We start from the raw sequence: 19,095 nt of genomic DNA, 5'->3' as shown, positions 1-19,095 counted from the left end.
CTCACAGGCACTGTTTCACAGGGTACTGGGTTTCACTGTACTCACAGGGTACTGAGTTTTCCCCCTGAAAAGCCATTATTGAGTCAGGGTCCATCTTTCAGCTAATGGCACTTTTGAAATGAGTCACAGCCTGGGGAGGGACCACAAGAGGTTTCACGAGTGACGTCCTGCTGGCATGGGGTTCTCAACTTGGCCACACGGCACTGTGGGGGTCATCCGTGAAGGAGGTCATGTCAGCCTCTCCGCACCCCATGAGCAACCCTGTGTACATGGGAGTTGGGAGGTGACAGAACCCTGGGTGACCTCAGGAGCCGTGGAAGTCGAGCCTGCTCCCACCTGAGCTGGTGTGATGACCGGGGCCCCCAGACTGCCCTTGGGGGACAAGTTGCACAGTTCCTGGGACTGGTCTCCCTCCCCAAGGACAGGAGGACATTGCCACCCAAGGCACAGAGATGCCCTAGGCATGAGCCCCATGGATGGATCCCTGTCCGTGTCCATCACGTCCACATTCCTGAGGGTCACAGCCAGTTGCCGCTGTCCAGACTGCAGGCGCGCGGATGGAGCCTCACACTCCTCCTGCTTGACCCCAGAGACAAGTGGCTGAGCGAGCAGCTCAGGACGCAGCAGGAGGGGCGGCCTGAACTGCTCCTGACCACTGCCAAGAGAAGACTGTAGAGTACACAGAGGGGGAGGCGTGTGAGAACGGTGGGTTGTATTAGCTGGGAGACATTGTAGGACTCTTCTAAAGATCCCTTGGTTCATGCACTTGGCGGAAGGAGTCCCCCGTGGCGGCTTGACAATGACTCACCACCAACTTGGCACCAGCCATGTGTAGACAGTTGCTTAAAGCAGGGTTCTGGGCAATGTGACCCTAGACAAAGGCCTCTGCCTCACCTCTCCAAGCCTAGGGAGGCCCTCAGGTTCCTCCCCTGATGGACAGGCCAGGAGGATGTGGAACAAAGGCAAGGAGCTTTTTATCTCCTGGTGCGCTCTCCTGCCCCTGCCCAGGAACCCCAGCTGCCAAGCATGCCCTCCCGCCCTGTGGTTCATTGTGCCGTCCACCCGTGGCTGGTGGGCTCCCACACCAGCTGTTGGAACAGCCAAGGAGACAAAGCACCAGCAGACTCACTAAGGCGGAAGCCCAAAGGCTGGACCCCGGCCCAGTGACTGTCACTCGAGTGTCTGCTCTGCCAGACAGACCGCTGCAGCTGAGTCCACCACAGGGATGGCAGTGTGGTCCTGCCAGAGCTGGGCACGTGCCCGCCTGCAGGCCCGAGGCCCCACCTGCATCTGCGTCCTCATCGCATGCATGCAGAGGCGCCCAGGCCTCCAGGAGCAGCCCCGCGATGAGTGTTCTGCGCGGTTCCTTCCACCTCCATCAACAGGGGCCTGGGTCACTGCAGTCTGGATCTTTTACATACAGGCAGCAATTCTGCGTGTAAGAATCTATTGCCTAGGAGCAGATGGGGACAGCTGGGGCTAGCCAAGGCCTAGCCTCACCTGAGTAGGAAATGAGGACAGGACCCCCTCATGAAAGCTCACAGTTAAAAACAGTATTTAGATGTTAAACCACGTAATGCTCAAAACCACACTGTGGCCAGATCCTTCAGCCAGCCCTTCCCGGGAGCGGAAGGAGATGGTGTCGCACCTGCCTGGGGCCCCTGGGCCTGCTGCTTACAATCCTTGGAGTCTGGATAGCTTTCTTACTTCCTTAACTGAAGCCCTATCAAACGTCTTTGGCACTATGGAATTCAGCAGACTTTTCCTTAAAGCAAACATTAAGAGAAAATCCCACACCAAGTAGAAAGCCCTCACTATTGCTGTGAGACCCACACTGTGTGACCTGTTTCCAGACATCAGTCGCTACAACCTGACTCATGTGAGCACACAAAGCAGAGCTCCCTGTCCAGACCTCTCCCGTGGGTCTCTTGGCCAGGAGCCCGGCTGCACACATGGACAGTTCACACTCCAGCTAGGAAGAGACAATGAATTAATTTGACTGGACTTGGCCGGTCCCCAAGCTGGGCTTGCCTGGGAAGCAGCCCTGGTAAGGGGCCATTGCTTTCCTTCTTTTGGCAGCTCCAGAAGAAAAGCTGCAAATTTATCCAGAGCGTTCTAGGGTCTTCGAGGCTCCCTCCTGCAGGTAGGACACAGCGAGCAGGGCTGAGGAGAAGCTGCAAGGCCTGGAGAGCCAGGGGGGCCTGGGAATGTCCCCCCACCGCCAGCAGGGCCACCTTCTCAGATCCCATCAGGAGGTCTCTCCACAACTGTCCCCAGCAAGAGGCCACAATGTACTGACACTGGGTGCAGATGCTGAGACCGGTGCCCTGTGCCCAGTGAGGGTGGGGGACAGGACTTCGTGTCCAGGGCACAGAGAGAAACACTGAGGTGCATCCAGGTGGCAGGCTGGATGGGGACCCAGCCCTGGGGCCTGGGGTCTACAGCTCAGGCCGTCACCAGTGTCACCTCAGTCCCAGCTGCTTGCTCCCTGCAGCTCCCAAGGTCTGCACTGCAGCCTCCCTGCGGGGTCACGCTAAGCTGCTATTCATGCTCAGCACCCCACAGCGCGGCCCCAGGCAGCTGCTGCACTTCCCTGCACACCAACTAAAGCCGAGGTCTGTGCTTCTTAGCATATGAATCAATCGCCTCAGAACAAGCTGCTTGTTCAAGTTCTTCCCAGATCCTCGCTTAGCCTCCCTCAGACCCAGCCCCATACAGCTTCGACCGCCCTGTGATGCCCTCTGCCCAGCATCCCACATGCAATTCTGGACTCTCACCTTCCTGTGGCCAAGTGGGTCCTGGGTCAGTTCTCCTGAAGGATTTCAAACTTTCACCCCAAGGGTGCCTGGGATGCATACCAGTGGGAAAATAGAATTTTGGTAGAATATCAAGCTGGCATCCTAGAATTCTGAGCTGAAAAGAATGCTGAAAGGTCACGAGGCATGAGGAATTTTCTTACTGAGTGTGGTGCCCTGAAATCCCTCTGCTGACCTTCCATCTGGAGGAGGAATCTCATATTTTAGCGCTGCCCATGAATGCAGATGCTGCAAGTCACTATGGACAAATGATTGGATGTGTTTTGAAACAAAGCAGGAAGGTCCCTCTGGGAGGGCAGATGGCAGACACAGTGGCAGGAAGCCTGGACCTTTGAGAAGCAATATATTGGAATTAGCCATGAAGCATATCCCCAGTGAGGCTGCAAGGTGGGTCTCTACAAATCAAGCCTCCACCACAGTCTTTACCCTCCTGTAAGAAGCTCAGAGGAGTGACTGTTCAGGACAGGAGGGTCTGTGGTCTTGGTCCACAGATCAGCAGAGCATTCAGAAGCTACCCACCGCCCGCCTCAGCGGAGTTCTGTCACCTTCATGAAGCCAGGAGAGGAGAGACTCTGTGAAGACTTCACCCAGAGTCCAGGCTGAGCCCTGGGTCAGTCCCAGGCCGGTTTCCCTGCCCTCACTCAGTTCAGTACCTGCCAGGCCCTGAGGTTCTGTTCACGAAGCCCTCAGTGTAGCCGGGTGGGTCCTCAGATATGCAAACTGCTGGGTTCCTGGTGACCTAAACACATTCCCCTCTGTAGGGAGAGCACAGAGCACCCCCGGGGATGCGTGGTGGACTTGAGTTGGCCCAGTTCTTCTTCATCAGGACAGTGGAGCTGGTGACGCAGCTGAGGGTTCGGGCCCCATCTTCCTCTCCTCTGACAGACAGAGTGAGGAAGACAAGGGTCAGGAGCTGCTTTTCCCTGTTCTGTCCAGCACGGACACAGATGTCTAAACGCCAGAACCAGCACTGCAGATGTTAAATGGGCTCTGGCAGGATGGTTAGCCTGCCGTATGGACCCCCAGCCCTGCAGGGTCCCATGACCACTCTGCTCCAGGTGGGCTGCAGCAAGGGGAGGCGACAAGTCCTGCAGTCTTTGTTCCAGAGACGTGGCCATCTCCAGAAGTCAGAGGTAATGGGCAACGCTAACATGAAATGGTAAGCTACGTCAAAACCGAGGGACAGTTGGGCTAATGTTCTAAAAGAACCCACGTTTCACCCGGCAAGGGAAAAATGGGGGAGCTTCAACCCTCTGTGACCCTGTCCGCAGGCCTCCGAGTACAGACTCTCTCCCCAAGGCCAGGGACCCAGGAAAAAGGAAGGGCCCCTGAGACAAGGGAGGGGGAGAAGGTGTGGAGAGGGGTGCAGCCAGCCCAGGAAGGAAGGCCAGGTGATCTTGTGGCAAATCGCAATGCTGGGGCTTAAGGAAGCAGCGTCAGAGGGTCACTGTCCACCATGGTTAGCTGAGACGGTCTCACTGGTTTGCAGGATTCCCACCTTCTCTAGAGCCTCTGTTGGGGGCTGGTGTGCTTTTGTGCAAGTTGCTCTGGAGGAGGAAGCAGGGCAACTTCCACTTGGGACCCTGAGTCGAGGGCAGGGGTGGAGACAATCCAGGCGGAGCGGGATCCGGAAGCCCATGATGCTGGAATCTGAAGCAGGAAGCACCTGGAAGCACATGAGCAGCCTTTGCCCCTGCCCATCCCCACCCCAAACAAACAAATCCCCAGGAACACTTGGGAGATCTCTAGGTTTCCTACAGGCAGAAGACAGTGGCTCAGGTCTCACGGAAACCAGAAAGGCCAGAGGCCGCTGTTCAAGCACCTGTGCTTCGGGACTCTGATCCAACAGCAGAACGGGCCATGGATCAGTCCAGGCTTGTTCTCTGCTTGGCCTCAGCTGGGCCAAGAAGGGGCAATGCCAGCATAGTCCTTCCTGACAGTCACTTGGCAGCACTGGACTCTCTGTGACCCCCGTGAGCCCTGGGCGGCAGCGCGCAGCACAAACACTGCAAGCTGGGCCACTCCCATCCAGCCCCACGGACATTCCCAGAGGTGCCCACCTGTGCCACAGGGCGCTCGGGAGAAACTCTCGGTACTTGTCATCAGCTAAAGCTGGTGGCCCTTGACAAAGAAATCAGCGTTCCGACGTCTGCTGCCCAGCCAGCCTCATGGGCGAGTGACACACTCGCTCTCGGCCTCTGCAGCCTTTATGTCGCCTCTGGGTGATGAAACCGTCCACACATCCCCCTGAAGAGGGGTGGTGGTGTCTTCTAGTTCAGGAGCTGATTCAGGAGGAATCGTCCAGGACCTCGAAGTTACTTGGAACAAAGTTCTTAATGACTTTATTATATTAGCTACCCAGGAAGTGTGGGCTTGATCAACGAAATGCTCTGCGATCCTTCGGAAGGGAACTTACCGTGGATTATGAACTTGGCACCCTGGAAGGCTCTGTCCGGGGAGTGGCCCAGGGTGGGGCTGGCTCTGGGGCTAAGCAGGCAACCCTGCCCTCTGTGTGTCCCTTCCACTCTCCAGGCACCCACTGGGAAGGATTCCTTCTTCCCTCGGCTGGAATCTAAGCCTGGCGATGGTTTGCACAGTCAGCAGGAGCTCACACTGGCCGATGGCAGGGCCACTGCCTCGGCTCCAGAACAAGAGAGCTTTGTTTCTTGTTTTCTTGGGAGGTCAAGGTCCACTGGAGGCTTGCATGTGGGTTTTCCGTCTGGGACAACTTTGCCCTGAATGTTTCTTCAGTGCACAACACTGCCTACACCTCCGGGCAAACGCTCCTCTCCATCCTGGGCCGGGCGGGGCCGGGTACAGAAGGGGCTCCCGCGGCTCCACCAGCCATGTGCAGCCCCACAGGGAGAGGTCCCTAGCCTCAGCCCTGAGTCCAGCCCCTGCAAAACAATTTTCTGTGGCAAAGCCTGGTGTCAACTGAACTCAGGGTGCCAGCTTGTGGGATGGGCCATATTTGGCAGGCGGCTTCCCAGTATGGCCTGTATCAGACTAAAGCAGTCCTACCAGAAGCTTCCCCCAGAAACAAAGAGCATAAGGTCCTTGTTGGTCATTGCCGGAGGGTGTTTACACATTTGAACTTACTCGATTCAGAAAGGGAGAATTTGTGGCCAGTCTTTGTAGGCAGTTTGAAGAATTTGTGATTGATAGTTAGAAATTCCTTGGGACACTTACTGAGTGGAGAAGGGACACGGTCCCAAGCTAAATATGGAGGAAACCAGGGCAGAGGGTCTGCCTGCCTGAAGCCCGCGTGGCATGGGGGCTGTGCAGCTTAGTGTCGGTTCCTTTTGCTCCTTCACCACCCTGAGTCCCACAGCAGGCAGATTCTAAGGTGGGAGAAACCAGTTCCCAAGGCAGATGAAAAGCGGCCACCACTCCCTGACTGTGCATTCAGTCCAGTCCTAGCTACACACCCAGACTGGAGTCTCCGGTCCACCCTCCTGGCCGTCCCCGGCTGCCGAGTGGAGGTAGCCCCCAGCGTTGGACGTACCCGAGTCTCCTCTGGGCGCTGGAGTGTGTACCCAAGTGCTCAGCAGTGCTGGGCAGGCCGACTCCACCTGGAAATGGAACTACCCCAGGGGAGGTCATTTGCCCATCTCAGAAGGAGAAGCAGCACTTCCAGCCAGCCCGGTGGGCGGGCCACGCACAGCCTGGATCAGCCCCTCCCCGCCCACCCTGTGTCCCACCCTGTAGGCCTGTACCTGCTTCCCTCTGTCCCACCTCAAAGAAGCCCAGAAGCCATGGGGTCCACCTGCAGCGGGAATGCTTCCTGCCCTTCTCCCAGCTGTCAGGCTGCTCTTGGGCTCCGCTGGAAGTGTCTCCCAGGAAGGGTGGGCACTGCCCTGCCCAGGACCCTGCGCTGGTGGCTTCGAGACAGTTGGCTTCAGGATTGCCTCCTACTATTTCACTTCCAAGGCCTTGCGTTCTGTCTTAAACTGGCTCTTGTGCCCTGGTGAACCTGGGCTCTGCTTTGGGCGTCTTCCTTTCCTCCTCCTGCCTGGGCCGGTGGCAGGAGGGCTGGGTGTCTAGCTCTTCAGCAGCTGCACCACCTTCCTGATGAGCACAGACCCTCACGCTCGGCTCTCACACTGAGCCCTGGCGTGGGGCTCCTGGACACAGGGTTAACTGCCGTCCAGGGAACCCTGCTCTGGGCCCTGCTCCAGAGTGTGCGAGGTGGTCTGCCCGTCTCTGTCCGTTCCTCACCTCCTGCCTGCAGGGAAGAACCTGCCTTCCCGACACAGAGCCAGGCCTGAGACAGCTGGTCCTCAACAGCCCGTGCTGGGTTTGGCCAGCACAGATGCACTCGTGAACACCCACGCCACCACCCTGGCCTCCAGGTCAGCAAAGGACCCCGGCAGGGTTCTGCTCTCTGCTTTCTCTCCTGTGCGCGTGCGTGCGTGCGTGCGTGCGTGTGTGTGTGTGTGTGTGTGTGTGTGTGTGTGTGGTGTCTGTGCACACATGGGAGCTGGAGGAGCAGCGGGCTTGTCTCTTCCCCAGGGCGAGAGAGGAGGGAGGCCATGGCCTCTCGTTCGTTGAAATCACTGCTTTCTTTTCGGTTTTTGTTTTTGTTTGTTAGTGGTGTGAGACAGGGATTTTTGATCGTGAAGTGGATTCTCCTCCCTGGAGTGAGAGAAGTGCCAATGTGCTGCAGGATTGGCTGGACCACGGGCTCAGGTGGGTCACTGTTCACCTGGCGGTGTCAGCGGGCGAAGCCTTGTCTCCGGGGCCCAGCGTGGTGCTCTGCGAGACCGCCTTGCTCCAGCAAAGGCTAACTCCAGGCCGGCTCCTAAGCCACTGCTGGGAGGAGAGCACAGACAGTGGGGAGAGGAGGCAGGGCGAGCAGCGGACAGGGTACCAGGAAGGGCTCCCAGCACCCCAAGAGCTGGAGGGTGGAGAGCCAGCTGTCCTCCCAGGCCAGGATCCCGGGGCAGCCCCTCCCACGCTCCCACCCACCCCTGCCAGCCACTCACACTGCCGGCTGCGCCCAGAGGCCCCAGGAAACTGTGCTCAAGGTTTGTGCATTTCCAGAGACACAGACGACCCACGACCCTGAGCACAGCTCTCGGGGGCCCCACGTTCTCACAGAGCCAACGCTCATGAGCCTGCGTCCCCTCCTCTGCAGCGGCCAGGCAGATTGTCTCCTCAGTTGGAGGAACTCTGAGTGGCCGGGCCCAGCTGTGCCCACTCATGAAAGGGACTGCAATGGCCTACGCTGGTCCTCCTGCCCCTTGACAATGGCAACAGGGGGACCTTGTGAGAGACGTGACACTGTCAGGCAAGCAGCTGGCGGGAGGTACCAGCCACAGGACTGGCCACACTGCAGCATTCCCCACTCCACAGAGCAGGAGGCAGGGCCCAGGGCCGGGCATGGCGCTCACCTGTGGGAAAGGCTGGGCACCCCTCACTGCCCTCCAGGTGCGGCTGTGGCTGTGGGGTGTTCAGGGCCTGGCAGGTGTGCTTTCCCAGTCATGCCGCACCCACGAGGAAGGAGCCTGCACACAAGCAAGAGGCTTCGGGTCCCCGTATGAGGTAATCTGCAGGTGATGCATCACGGGGAGCAGCAGAGACCGCAGGGCCGAGGAGGCTGGGCCGCTCAGGCGGAGGAGTCTGATCCTGGCGGCACCTTCTCTCTGACACCCCCATATCTTGTGCTGGAAGGTATTTGTCACATAGCTATTGGGAGGAAGGACGAAAGACAGGTGGTGTATCACAGGAAGTTAGACTGCTTCCTCTTTCCTGTGCTGTGCAGCTGCCTGACTGCCTTGTCCCTGGTCAATTTGCTGCATGAGCAACCAGACCCAGAATTATGGAGAGGACTGCCCAGAACTTTGGGGTTGGCCCAACAGCCCAGGAAGCCCTCACTTCTTGGGGCATGGCCTCCAGCCCTGGGGGTGCTCTGGAGGCCTCAGAGGTCTGCCATTCTCACCTGGACCAGGTCAGCCTGCAGCTCCTCCCCTAATAGAGGTGGCCTGGAGACCCCAGTGCGTGGAGATTGGCAGATAAAGAGGCCACATCTGGACATCAGGGCTTCCACTCTGCTTCATTGGGACAGCTACTGTGCCCAAGCCAGAGCCCTGGGCACAGAAATGAAGCCAAGGTTCGCCTGGCCACACTTCCAACAGGCCCCAAGGAAGGATGGGAGCTCTTGCCCCAGAACGTCCCAGTTACATGTGCTCACGTATGCAGTTCCTCCTGACCCCGCAGGCCAGGCTCAGGCAGGGAGAGTTTCTCCCCAGAAGTGGAGGCAAGGGCAGAATCCCACGGTGTCGCCACGGCCTGGGGTTTGCTGTGGACTTGCCACCGCAGCCATCCATGGGGCATTCTCTGCAAATCTGGCTTTCATTGACCACTTGGCCACTCATCAGGTGTCTCGGCAAATGGGAGGCTTTAACTAGGACATCACCCCCTATATTTTTGGAGATGCCTCTTTGCTCCAAGTTTACGTGAACTCTTTTGGCAGCTGCTCAGCAGAGATGCTCCCAGGGCACTGCATCCCTGCTTGCTCTGCCCAGTTGGCCTGCCCAGGTAGAAGAGGCTCACCAGCGCCCACCGAGCCAGAGTTGCTGCCAGCAGCTCCTTGCTTCCTTCCAGCGACCGCTCTGCAGCAGCCATCTGCAAGAGGATCTGCCTGCTCCATCAAGGAATGTTCTGGAAGACTCCATGGCAGTGTCAGGATGTGCTGCGGACGTGTGGACGGGCTGCTGCGAGCACTGAGCCCAGCCCTGGGCTTAGGGAAGCCTCGGACGGGAGCTTCCTCCCTCCTTCAGTCAGCTCCTCCAACCTCGCCAAGGGCAGAAGCCCAGGTTTAGAATGCACACTGCACACGTGGCCTGAAATCATCTCCTAGGACTAATTCGTGTTCTTGTCTTTATAAGAAAACAAATACTGAGTTATCCCACATGTAAAAACTAGAAAGAAGGAAAAGACCCTGTTTGCACAACTTACCATCTCAGCTTATTTTCCCAGCTGCAGTCTGCCTTTGGAAATGTCCAGGTCACCCAACTGTCTACCTTAAGTCAACAATCTTGACATATTCACTGCCCTGACCCCAGGGCAGGGGGATGAACTACCTGAGTGACAATTTGTAGAAGCTGACCTCTGTGAACTGAGTAGAAGCACTAAACATGAACTGAGTAGAAGCACTAAACGTGAACTCAGCAAACGAAGATGCCAGGGGCCTCAGAGAACAGGCTTCCACTAAGAAGGGGGCTTTACACCCAAGAAGTCCCCCGTGCAGGCCTCCATGTCAGAGGATCAAAGGTATAACAGACAGCCTCTTGGCGAAGCTCCTCAGCTCCTGAACCACTGAACCACCATGCCTGGCCTGCTGCAGCAGATCCCCAAAAGCCACCTCCAAACCCAGCCGAGGAGTTGTGAATGCTCAGCATGCAGGCCACGGTTTAAAAGGACAGTGTGTATGTGATCCTAGGAAATAGAAGTCTTCGTGGAGAATCTAGCAATAATCAGGGGGAAACGGGCCAGAACAGAACTTTCCCATTCAGCCATGAATAATGAGAACACCCGGAAGGGACATACAAACGTTCTTAATGAGAAAAGAGAGAGGAAGGGGGGAAAAAGGGGCAGAGACAGAGGCAGCAGAGGGAGAAGGAGAAAGGGGAGGAGGAGAGGAGGTGGAGAAGAGGAGGAGGAGGAGGAGGAGGAGGAACAGGAAGAGAAGAGGTGGAGGAGGGGGAGGAGGAGGCAGAAGAGGAAGAGGAGGAGGAGGAGGGAGAGGGGGAAGAGGAGGAGGAAAAAGAGGGGGAAGAGGAGGAAGAAGAGAAGGAGGAGGAAGTGGAGGAGGTGGAGGAGGAGGCAGAGGAGATGGAGGAGGAGGAGGAGGTGGAGGAGGTGGAGGAGGAGGTGGAGGAGGTGAAGGAGGAGATGGAGGAGGAGGAGGAGGTGGAGGAGGTGGAGGAGGAGGTGGAGGAGGTGGAGGAGGTGAAGGAGGAGGTGGAGGGAGAGGGGGAAGAGGAGGAGGAACAGGAAGAGAAGAGGTGGAGGAGGGGGAGGAGGAGGCAGAAGAGGAAGAGGAGGAGGAGGAGGGAGAGGGGGAGAGGAGGAAGAAGAGAAGGAGGAGGAAGTGGAGGAGGTGGAGGAGGAGGAGGAGGAACAGGAAGAGAAGAGGTGGAGGAGGGGGAGGAGGTGAAGGAGGAGGAGGAGAAGAGGAGGAGGAGGAGGCAGCCAGCCTGGAGGGAGGGAAGAGGCGGGATCAGCGAGGCACAGAGGCTGACCCGTCTTGTGGTGGGCAGAGCGAACCGGCTCAAACTTGCCCTCAGCTAACAGCTGCCCAAAAGTACAAGGGAATTGAGACGCATGTGGCCTAAAATTGCATTTCTTGCCTGAATATCATATACACATCAAAGCAGCAGAAATGACTGTGGAATATACAGAAACTTGAGAATTATAGTTCCCATGAAATCTGCCCTAACAATCTACTCACTTTCAATAACAAAGTCAAGTGAAGATAAACAGGACTTATGCGTTCCTTCCTCTTCCCTTCTTCTCCTTTCTCTTTTACCTTCTTTCCATTTCTCTCTTGAGTCAGTCAGGGCTGGCGGGTCAGCAAAACCAGAAGTGAGGAGGCCTAGGAGAAGATCCTGAGCTCGCTGTCCTCCTGGAGGCCTGTAAGTGCAGAGGAATTCCTCCTAAGAGGTGCCCCAGGTTGCTGCCAGATCCTTCTCCTCCTCCAGGGCAAGGGGCTGAGGGGCTGCTGCAGCCAGGGCCTCAGGGTGCAGGAGGCCAGCGCTCACCCTGGCCTGTGCTCCCTGCCACTGGAACACGCTCCCCTGTTCCCTTGTGTCAGCAGGGAGCAGACACCTGCATCCCAGAACCCTCGCCTGCTCTCCACTGAGCTGCAGATACTTCTGTTACTCTTGCTCTTTAAGCCCTAATAGTACTGGGTCTTCCAGCTGCCAAATTAACCTTTTACCCCATGAAGGGAAAGCTGATTCCCTGGACTGCACTGGGCTGTTCCCTTGACCCAGAGGAACTTGAATGTGTCCATCAGTAGGGAGAGGACACCCCACTTCTATCCTTATTTCTCCACGCACAGCTGCACACTCTTCCTGAGAAGATCTTCCTTCACCCTCTGTCACCTTCAGGTAGACCCTTCTCTTATTAGGGGAGCTGACCAATTCCCAGAATTTATGCTCCCAAATCTGAGACAGAGGACCTGAAAAAAAATTCTAGTATCCTGTTTGAAAAAGAGTCAAACAAATGTCTAGAAATACAGACTATAGGCAAGGCGACTAGAAGTACTCAATGCATCCATTAAATAGCCAGCTGGAGAGAAGTGAGTTAGTGAACTGGATTCAGAGCTAAGAAAATCAGCAAGGCCATAGCATGAGGGTGAAAGAGAGGAAGAAAGAGTAAGGGACACGGAAGACAGAGTGAGGTCACAAGGACACGGGACACATTCCACAAGACAGAGGAAGAGAAGGAGTGACCAAGAGGTGATGACTGAAATTGTGCCCAAGTTACAGAAGCCATGGGGCCTCAGATTGGGGATGATCACCGACAGCCGAGCAAGACAGGGTAAAATGGAAACACAGGCCTGTGGAGACAAAACCAGAGGCAAAGAAGAGCTTCCCAGAGAGCAAAGGCAAAGGCTTGCCCCTGGCAAGTGGATGGCCACGGATACCCCGTGAACTGTGTCGAGCCCACTTTGTCCAGCAGTGAGGGGAAGACACCTTCAGACGAGACCGTGGGTCACCACTGCAGAACCCACCCTACTGTGGGAATGGAGGTGGGCTCCCGGGTGGGACAGCCAGGGAAAGTGTGCTGCCTGTGCATGCCCCAAGCACACAGCAAGGTCAAGACAGGCAGCGCAGCCGCCGTGGAGGTGGCAGGCGGCAGCCTCAGGCACCTGATGGGGCAGGAGAGCAGCTCAGTGGTGGGGGCTGGCCTGGCATGCACGGGCCCTGGGCTCCATCCCCAGAGAGGCCCAAGAAAAGGGTGTAAAGCAAGCAGTAAAATAACGGAGCAATCAGGAGGAAGAGAGGGCAAGGGAGATGGAGGCCACTCCCTTACACATGTCGTTACTGCACAGCTAAGCGGTCCCACCTCCTCCTCTCTCGGCTCTTCTATTTTGTGGGAGGGGAGTGCAGTCTGTGGAAGACACATCTGGCAAAGGAGCCCTCTTGCTTTGTCACAGAACTACTTTGGAACATGCCTTCCGTCGTATTTTTGTTCTCACAACAGCACTGTGAAACGCCACACTAATTTAATTCATCATGGTGTTTGTGGACGAGTTTATTTTTATGACAGAGACAACTGATGAGATAACACAAGCAGCGTCTCTAAGCCTCTGCAATCCGAACTCAGTACCCATGTCCTCTGATGGATGAAGACCAGGAGAAGACCACCTGGTGAGGTCAGATGGGATCACGGCCCCAGCAATGTTCACACTGCCCCTAGTGACCGTGCCCTGGCAGCCACCCTGAGGAGACTGAGGAGACCAGGATGTCCCTCTTCCAGCAGTGACCTCTGCCTTCAGCAGCAGCATTGGCTCCAGGCAGCAGCCGGGTCCTCAGCCCTGCCATCCAGCTTCTTCCAAGACTTGGCTTTCTACTTTCCCAAGCAACGAGCTGGCCACAGCAACAGGAAACTCCTTAAAGCAGGCTCAATGCTGAGAGCAATTATTTTAAACAGGTTGAACCAAAGCTCCCATGTGGTTCTCTGGCCTCTGACTCTGTGGGGAAATTGAGACAGGTTCCTCCAGGGCCATACCCACCTACACCCATCTCAGGAACCCCAGAGGGAGGTCAGTGTGAAGCTGTGGGGCGCTTGCCAGGCTCAACTGCCCAGTGGTCACTATTCAGTTTGATGCCCACACACCACTATTCTTACTATCTTCGCTTCTCTTCCAGATGAGGAAATTGAGACACAGGAGATGAGACTGACTTGGCCAGCTGGGGCTGAGCCCTGCCATGCTGCACCCAACCTATCCCCTCGTGGAGGCCAAACACCCCACTCCAGGGCCCTGGGTCATTCCAACCAGAGGGCTACAGGCTGGTCGCAGTTGGGGGGGCAAGTCCCATCTCACTTGCTCCAGCAGAGACGCTAGACCAGCCCAGCCAGAGCCTTGGGACCTCTGGGTGAGTATGCCTCCGGGGTGGTCACTAGAAGTGGGGCCAGGCAAAGCCACCAGGAGGGGAGGAGGAGGCGCAGCTGTGGGCAGAGGGCGGAAGAGAGCTCACCCGTGTGCCCAGAACCTGGCATCCGCTGGCCATGTTGCTCGGCCAGGAGGGCAGCTTCTCCCCAGTAGGAACGTGGGTTCTCCCCAGTGATCCTTCTGCTTTCCCTGCTTCTGCCGTGAGTAACAGGCAATGAATATCCGTGTCCGTCCTCCTCCTCGGGCATCTTCTGGGTCCGGGTCCAGCCCACAGCCTGTCCGGGATGGGTGGATGGATGGCCGGGCAGGTCTGCCTGCAGCCTGCTGTGCAGAATCACCACCTTTGCAAGCAGCCCTGAGTCCTGGAAGTGGGAGATTTGGGAACCCTGCATTTGTGTGCCACCCGATTCCCAAGTCCCGTTCAGCCTCCAGGTCCACAACTTGGGGGCCACGAGGCCCTCGCACGTTAAGCATCTCCACATGGCTCCCGTCTCTCTCTACCCTTCAGCCAGAACCCCGAGAGGAAGGGCGGGCAGTGTGCCTGTTTCCACAGGAGCCCCTGCTTCCTGCTGGCAGGACCTGGTTAGTTCAGATTCCCACCTGTCCTCTGGGATTTCCTCTGTCAGCCACAGGGCTGGCTGGACCTGCTCCCTGGGAGCAGGGAGGCTCCCAGCCTCGGCGTGCCCAGTTGGAACTCCCAGCGGCCTCCTTAAAATGCAGACGCTGCCAGCCCCGGCATCTGCATCCCTGGTATGCTCCACACTGGCAGACCCTGGTGGGCGACTCCATGCCAGCCGCCGCCTCCGGGAAGGGCGTTGTGTCCCGGGAGAGGAACGGACTTCGCAAATCCGCTGTTTCCTTGGCTGGGCCTTGTCTTCAGCAACTGGGGTGATCCAGGGCCACCCTTTGCTGCTCTCCGCCTCTGACAGACATGAAGCCAGGCGCCCCTTCAGGCCTTTGGCTCCCACTAGGCCCAGGCTTCGGCCATTGTTCAGGCATGATTCATCCCTGCGGGCCACGCCTGCCCTGCACTTCCTGTTTCCTGATGAGTGAGGTGACATTTCCTCTTCATTTCAAAGCCAGCTTGAGTCAGAGTTTCTGTGTCTTACAGCCGAGGGCACCACCTATTTCCTCTCAGTAAGCCGCAGATCTAGAACCAAGAAAGCAAGCGCGCTGGGCGCAGCACCAACCTCCGCCGTGTGCGCCCTGTGGAGGAAGCCCGGGCTGGGGCGCCCTGGGCCACCTCAGGTCCACATCGCCAGGGAACTGAAAACCAGTGGGCTGCCTTCAGTGTTCTGCTTCAGCGCGGTGAGCACGATGAAATGCCGTGTTTTAAGTCCAGGGTATCAGGTCTGTGGTTTTATGCCCCCAAGCACATGGAGATCAGGATTTTCCAACTAAGATATTCAAATTAGGATTTTTGAATAGTGATACAAGTGCATTCTACCTAGCCTTGAATGTCCCCATCAGCATAGGTCAGGAGATGGTCAAAATACGATAAGAACTGAGAAGAGAAAAAAGACACACAAAGAAATGCGAATTAAGACGATCTCTGCTTCCCGCACCCTCGAATTGTGGCAGAAAGCAATGGCACAGCAGGAGGAAAGCCTGTGTGTCCTGAATCTCAGACCAGCCAGATCTCCAACCATGTGTGTGGCGGGCGTGTGTGCCTAGAATCCATGTGTGAGGCAGGCATGTGTGCCTAGAATCCAAGTGTGAGGTGGCCTGTGACCCTAGAATTCATGTGTGAGGCAGGCGTGTGTGCCTAGAATCCAAGTGTGAGGCGACCTGTGTGCCTAGAATCCGTGTGTAAGGCAGGCGTGTGTGTGCCTAGAATCCAAGTGTGAGGCAGTTGTGTGTGCCTAGAATCCAAGTGTGAGGCAGGTATGCTTAAAATCACACTCTCTTCTTTGATCAATGAAGGAAATTGTTAACGTTACTGAAAGCTGTAAGGTTCCATATGCAGTCCGATCCACACCAAAGATGGCCCCTGAGCGGCTTCTTCTTCCCATAAGTCTCGGCTTCCCGCCACCTATTTTCCCGCCGGCGGCAAGCCGGACCAATCAGAAACCCACACGTCACTTTCTCCTTTAACCCGGAAGCCCCAAGAGTATATATGTAAGCCTCATCTTGTAATAAAGCGGACTTCTCCGGTGACTTGCCAACCGTCTCCATCTTTTAAAAGCTCTGTCCTTATCCCGAATTCCAATCAAATAACAAAGACATGGTTTGAGAAAAAAGAAAAACGTTTTATTCCTTTGCCGACAAAGGGACACACAGGCGACTTGTCCCAGAGGCTGTGATTCTGCCCCTCAGCAGGAACCGGGGCAGAATCAAAGCCCACATTCCACGTGTCCTCAGTTAGAGTGGTACTTACTTGTGAATCTGGGAGACGGTCATTTCTGAGATCTTCCGGTGCGGTCCCAAGGATGGTTACTTCTCCCTGTGGTGGGTGTGTGCTCAGGGCCAGGCAACTGCCTAGGATGGGGAGGGGCGGGAATCCTGTGTCCCCTGGGATTAGGGCGGGGAGAGATTAGGGAGGAAGAGAAACATGTCCTTTTAAAACACATCCCAGTGGCAGAGCAGCAAGAGCTGCATTCAGAGCAAAAGGAATCCTGTCAAATGGGCAAAACTTGCCAAGCTTGTACTGCCTGAGCCATTTTACTTGAAAATACATTCAGCCGATGGAGATGGAAGCAAAACTTAGCTGGAGAATGTAAAGGTGGCTCCACAGAATTGCTGACCCAAGTGACTGGAAAACCGTCTGAGTCCAGTTACTACACTGAGTTCCAGTGAAATCTGCACAATGAAAATGAATAGGAATAGGAACCAGATTAGGTTCGCCAGTCATGACAGAGAGAGTGGACCCTGAAGGTGCAAGCACGAAATCATGCTCCTTAAAAACCCAAAGCACGTGCACATTTGTGTAGGCTACTTCAGCAACCTTCGTTAAATGATGACTGTGAAAAGCTTGAATGTGTACTGTCATATAAAACAGGATGTGTGATCTCACGAAACACCGGAAAGAGTGGCAGAAAAGAAAACCCAGGCCATCCACACACGGCACCACTGCAGGGGAGAAAGACAGATGCCGTGAGACCCGCCCTTCGGTGGGGAGCGTGCGCTCTGTGAGGGCAGTGCTCCATCAGACCGGAGTCCTTTTGAGATAGGGACTTAAAGACAGAAATCCTGACTCCTGAAGGAAACGCACACAGCCATGAGAGGTGGAAAGCACAGCCGTAAGTCCTGGCAACACACCCTGGCCCACGCACTTGTAAAACAGGGAAATGCACAGTGCAGGAATACTGGTTGGAAATCCCGCAGCTCCACCTGGGCTGCACCTCCAGCTGGCCCCTGATATCGCCTTCTCTAAAGAGTGGACCCAGCCCAAGGCAGGGCTGCCACGTGCTCTCCAGAGAGCCATGTTCTCCCTTGAATATGCATCTACCTTCCCAAGCGCAGCTCTGTCTGGGCCGGTGGCTCCTGGGAAATTCCTTTCCAGCAGGCACTGGTCAAGGGCAACCCAGTGTCCCTGGTCAAGGCCAACCCAGTGTCCCTGGTCAAGGCCCCACCCAGTGTCCCTGGTCAAGGCCCCACCCAGTGTCCCTGGTCAAGGCCCCACCCAGTGTCCCTGGTCAAGGCCCCACCCAGTGTCCCTGGTCAAGGCCCCATCCAGTGTCCCTGGTCAAGGCCCCACCCAGTGTCCCTGGTCAAGGCCCCACCCCAGCAGGCACTGGTCAGGGCTGCAGCTATGTGGCTCCTACAGTGCAGGGCACCAGGTTGCCAGGGCGAAGGGCAGAATGCAGTCCCTGAAGCCTGGCACGAAGCGAGGGGAAGTCAGGGAGAAGCCAGGTGGGGCCGTGAGTGGCGTTTGAAGGGCTGAGCCTCCTCTGCTAGCCCTCACACTGCTCCTGGCCCCACCGTGGCCTCTGAGATGACAGCTGGATTGCAGCGTCCTTGCCAAGATCAAGGGTGCCAGCAGCTCCTGGGTTCCTGAATACTCTCCTCCTGGGCGTGGCCCTGGGCGGTGATGCGGGTGGCCAGGCCTCCAGCTCCACCACAACTCTCCACCCTGCCCCAGGATGATCTGCCTCCCTCCCATCCTGGGGTCCCCAGAAGCCCCCTGGGTCAGCTGAGACCCCGCCCCTCCCATCGTGCTTCCTGGGAGGTGACAGTTGCAGCACACGCTCACCCTGCACCCACCTCGGGCGACAGCCAGGGTCCTGCCGCCCCTGCCCATGGGAGGCAGAATTCCTGGAACTGCTCAAATGGAGTTCCTGCTCTCAAATGGAGACCTCAGGAAGCTTCCAGAAACTTCTAGAGGAGAGAGAGAGAAGGCTCCGTCCCCGTACTCACATCCTGGGTCCTCTCTGAGCCTCCTCACCATCGTATTCCCTCCAGAACCCTGTTGCTTCTGTGTCTCTGTCCTCCCACAAGGAAGACACCTGGCCACAGTGTCCTCAAGGCCACAGACAGAGCTGGCCCAGGACCCACAGCAGTCCATCTGCTTCTCCTGTGTCCTTTGTTCTTCAACACGTCTCAACATGCGTGGGGTCACATGCACTGCAAGACCTTCAGGGAGGGGCATGTGCCCTTTCCCATCCCCACCTTCATCAGGTCTCCACCAGGCCAACCGCGACAAGGGACAGAAGCTCATGAAAAGACCAGTGGCAGGAGGAAGAACATGGAGCCAACAGGCCTGCGTGGGCGTGTGGGTAGGACGCAGTAGCCATGGAGAGCAGAGCAGGCCCCAAGCCCCCTCTTCAGTAAGAAGCTGTACTTCCACTAGCAACCAGAGGGGCGGGGTGAGCTCTGGGGCTGGGTCCAGACGTCCTCAGGAAGCCAGGCCTCCCGGCAGTGGGCGACTGTGACCGTCCCTGTGTCGTGTCCATGCTGGACAATGTCCAGTGGAAGAAGACTTAGGGAGGGGCCCACCTTCCCCAGGCACCACCCAGAACATTTCCCTGGGCCTCGATGTCCCAGCTGGATCACGGGACCACCCTGTATCAGCGCCTGGAGAGGAGTGGAGCTTCTGGGCCTGGCTGAGACCCACAAGGGGTACGGGTGCGTACGGTGTCCTTACAGCATGTAAATGCCATTCAACTGCAATGACGTGGGCCGCCCCAGGCTGGGGACACTCCCGGTGATGGA

At 56.8% G+C, this 19,095-nt stretch overlaps 1 long non-coding RNA gene across 1 annotated transcript; it reads right to left on the bottom strand.

Moving 5' to 3' along the window:
* Nucleotides 1-1,124: 1,124 nt before the first annotated feature.
* Nucleotides 1,125-11,610, bottom strand: LOC306666281. Its single transcript, XR_013765260.1, has 3 exons — nucleotides 11,272-11,610; nucleotides 2,846-4,482; nucleotides 1,125-2,812 (listed from the first exon to the last, which is right to left on the bottom strand). It is a non-coding gene; the product is annotated as an uncharacterized lncRNA (long non-coding RNA).
* Nucleotides 11,611-19,095: the final 7,485 nt, after the last annotated feature.

The sequence above is a fragment of the Sciurus vulgaris genome (assembly GCF_902686455.1).
Source record: "Sciurus vulgaris genome assembly, chromosome: 7".
In the NCBI taxonomy this organism is placed as follows: domain Eukaryota; kingdom Metazoa; phylum Chordata; class Mammalia; order Rodentia; family Sciuridae; genus Sciurus; species Sciurus vulgaris.
Note: the sequence above shows the minus strand (reverse complement) of the source record. Positions and strands in the feature narration are given on the sequence as shown.